The sequence below is a fragment of the Chrysochloris asiatica genome, unplaced genomic scaffold (assembly GCF_000296735.1).
Source record: "Chrysochloris asiatica unplaced genomic scaffold, ChrAsi1.0 scaffold00171, whole genome shotgun sequence".
NCBI classification, from domain to species: Eukaryota; Metazoa; Chordata; class Mammalia; order Afrosoricida; family Chrysochloridae; genus Chrysochloris; species Chrysochloris asiatica.
Window position 1 is genome coordinate 4135867 of NW_006408689.1, and position 3398 is coordinate 4139264.

The following is a 3398-nucleotide window of genomic DNA, read 5'->3' on the forward strand; positions in this document are numbered from 1 at the left end:
AAAAAAGCTAAAGTGAATAGAGAGAAATACTGTTAACTGATGGTACATGGAGGGGATTATAATCATTGTAATGAAACAAGGTATATGATTTGTTGATTGTAAAACTGATGATCTGCCCTGTAAACTTTCACCCAATCCACACAAAAAAAAACTGAAAAAAGGAAGAAAAAAAAAAAAAAAAAAGGTTAGATTAAAAGCAGTTGTACTCTATTTTATAGTGTTGCTATGAGTCCAAAAGACTACCAAAGCAATGGATTTGGTTTTGTACAAGCAATATGAGGACTATTTCATCCTACTAAAATAAACCCTGGAGAGAAACTATGGAAAGGAAGGCGTGTACTTAATTTCTGGAGCCAGGTAAGTATAACATTTCTTTTCTAACTAATTGGTGTAGGCAGAAATTGTTGTTAAGTGTCATTGGGTTGGCTCCGATTCATAGTGAGACCATCCACAATAGAATAAAACAATGCCTGTCTTATGCCATCCTTATAAGTGTTGCTATGTTTGAGTGCATTGTTTCGCCACTGTGTCGATCAATCTTACTGAGGGTCTTTGTCATTTTTCTGATCCTCTACTTTACCAGGCATGATGTCCTTCTTCAGGGATTGGTCACTGATTGATAATAAGTTTTGAGGGGAAACTTTTTAATGCCAAGGGTCATTTGGATATTTATAACATCATTCATGGGCCATACAAAATTATCAACTTAAAAATTAGCCTGTTATATTTGGTCATGCATTTAATTAGCTCAACCTTAATACCGTGGCAAGAGGCAGTTGCTCGAACAGAATATGGAAACACTGAACGGTTTAAAATTCAGAAAGATGTGTGACAAAGTTGTATTCTTTCACCATATTTATTCAACCTGTATGCTGAGCAAATAATCCGAAAAGCTGGGTTATATGAAGAAAAATGTGGCATCAGGATTGGAGGAAGACTCATTAACAACCTGCGATATGCACATAATACAACCTTGCTTGCTGAAAGTGAAGAGGACTTAAGATATTTACTGATGAAGATCAAAGAGCACAGCCTTCGGTATGAATACATCTCAATGTCAAGAAACCAAAAATCCTCACCACTGGACCAATAAACAACATTCTTATCAACAGAGAAAAGATTGAAGTTGCCAAGGACTTCATTCTTGCATCCACTATCAACACTCATGGAAGCAACAGTCAAGAAATCAAATGACAGGAAAGCCGCAGCCTCTGTCCCCTACCCCCCACCCTCCACCCCCATGTCCTGACCGGCCCGTGGCTGTCTGCTCCTCTGCCATGGCCACCTCCCCGCAGAAATCGCCCTCTGTCCCCAAGTCCCCCACTCCCAAGTTGCCTCCTTCCAGGAAGAAAGATGACTCCTTCTTGGGGAAACTCCTAGGGACTCTGGCTTGGAGAAAGAAAGCCAAGGAAGTTTCGGAGCTTCAGGAGGAAGGGATGAATGCCATCAATCTGACCCTTAGCCCAATTCCCTTCGAACTGGACCCTGAGGAGAATGAAGTTCGAATGATGGTGGACCCAAATTCACGCAGTGAGCCCAAACTGCAAGAGCTGATGAAGGTATTAATTGACTGGATTAATGATGTGCTGGTTGGAGAAAAACTCATTGTGAAGGACCTGGCTGAAGATTTATATGACGGACAAGTGCTGCAGAAGCTCTTTGAGAAACTTGAGAATGAGAAGTTGAATGTTGCTGAGGTGACCCAATCAGAGATTGTGCAGAAGCAAAAACTGCAGACTGTCCTGGAGAAGATCAGTGAAACCCTGAAACTGCCTCCCAGAAACATCCCAGAACAACATGGACTCTGTTCATGCCAAGAGCCTGGTAGCCATCTTGCATCTGCACGTTGCTCTGTCCCAATATTTCCGAGCACCGATCCGTCTCCCAGACCATGTTTCCTTTCAAGTGGTTGTGGTGCAGAAACGAGAGGGAATCCTCCAGTCTCGGCAAATCCAAGAGGAAATAACTAGTAACACAGAGGCTCTTTCCGGAAGGCATGAACGCGACGCCTTCGACACATTGTTCGACCATGCTCCAGACAAAGTCAATGTGGTGAAAAACACCCTCATCACAAGCACCTGAATAAATTAAACCTGGAAGTCACGGAACTGGAAACCCAGTTTGCAGATGGAGTGTACCTGGTGCTGCTCATGGGCCTCCTGGAGAGCTACTTTGTGCCCCTGCACAGCTTCTTCCTGACCCAGGACAGCTTTGAGGAGAAGGTTTTGAATGTCGCATTTGCCTTTGAGCTCATGCAAGATGGAGGGTTGGAAAAGCCAAAACCACGGCCAGAAGACATCGTCAACTGTGACCTGAAGTCCACACTATGGGTGCTGTACAACCTTTTCACCAAGTACCGGAATGTGGAATAAGGGACCACCCTGGGCTCCCCGCTACCCAGATCTTCTTGCTGTGGGCCGACTGGACCATCCTCCAAATCGCCTTAACTTGCTTATTCCTATCTCCCGCTCTGTGCTCTCCCACAAGTCTAGCTACAACCTGGTGATACTGGGAATTGAAATTAGGAAAGAAATAATATCTCAGTGGGCTGACCAGACCTCCAAGAGCTAGGGAATGACCCCTTCCTAGTGCCGGGTCCAGATTACCCTCTGTACAGTGTGAAAACCAGCTTAGGCAAAAGAGAAATATCGAAAATGAAAATAAAGATAATAGTTACCACTTAAAAAAAAAAAGAAAAAAGAAATCAAATGACGTATTGCATTAGGCAAATCTTCTGCACAAGACCTTTTTAAAGTGTTGAAGAGCAAAGATGTCAGCGTGAGGACTAAGGTGTGCCTGACCCAGCCATAGTATTTTCAGTCATCTCATATGCATGCAAATGCTGAACAGTGATTAAGGATGACCATAGAAGAATTGATGCCTTTGAGTTATGGTGTTGGCGAATATTGAAAGTGCCATGGGCTGCCAAAAGAACTAATTGATCCATTTTGGACGAAGTACAGCCAGAGTGCTTGCTCCTTGGAGGTCAAGATGGCCAAACTTTGTCTCTCATACTTTAGACATATTGTCAGGAGGGACCAGTCGCTAGAGAAGGTTTGGTAAGGTGGAGGGTCAGAGAAAAAGAGGAAGACCCCAATGAGGTGGATTGGCCAAGTGGCAACATCGATGGACTCAAGCGTGGCAACAGTAGTGAGGTTGGCCCAGGACTGGGCAGTGTTTCATTCTGCTGTGCATAAGGTCTCTATGAGTCGGTACCGACTACATCGCACCTACCAACAACAACAACAATATGGTGGCCGGGCCAGATGCCTTGGCAGGACCAGACCAAATCATTTTGCAGCCCTTATGAGGCCCTTGGGCCAGACATTGCCTTCCCTGTTCGAAGGGGTACCACCCTAGCTGTACCTCTTCTAAGGAAAACTTGCTTGTTCTCCTGA

The 3398-nt window shown here is 44.2% G+C and overlaps 1 pseudogene; it reads left to right on the forward strand.

Annotated features, from left to right (window-relative positions):
* The first annotated feature begins 1277 nt into the window (after positions 1 to 1277).
* On the forward strand, positions 1278 to 2372 carry LOC102818313 (annotated as a pseudogene).
* The last annotated feature ends 1026 nt before the right edge of the window (positions 2373 to 3398 follow it).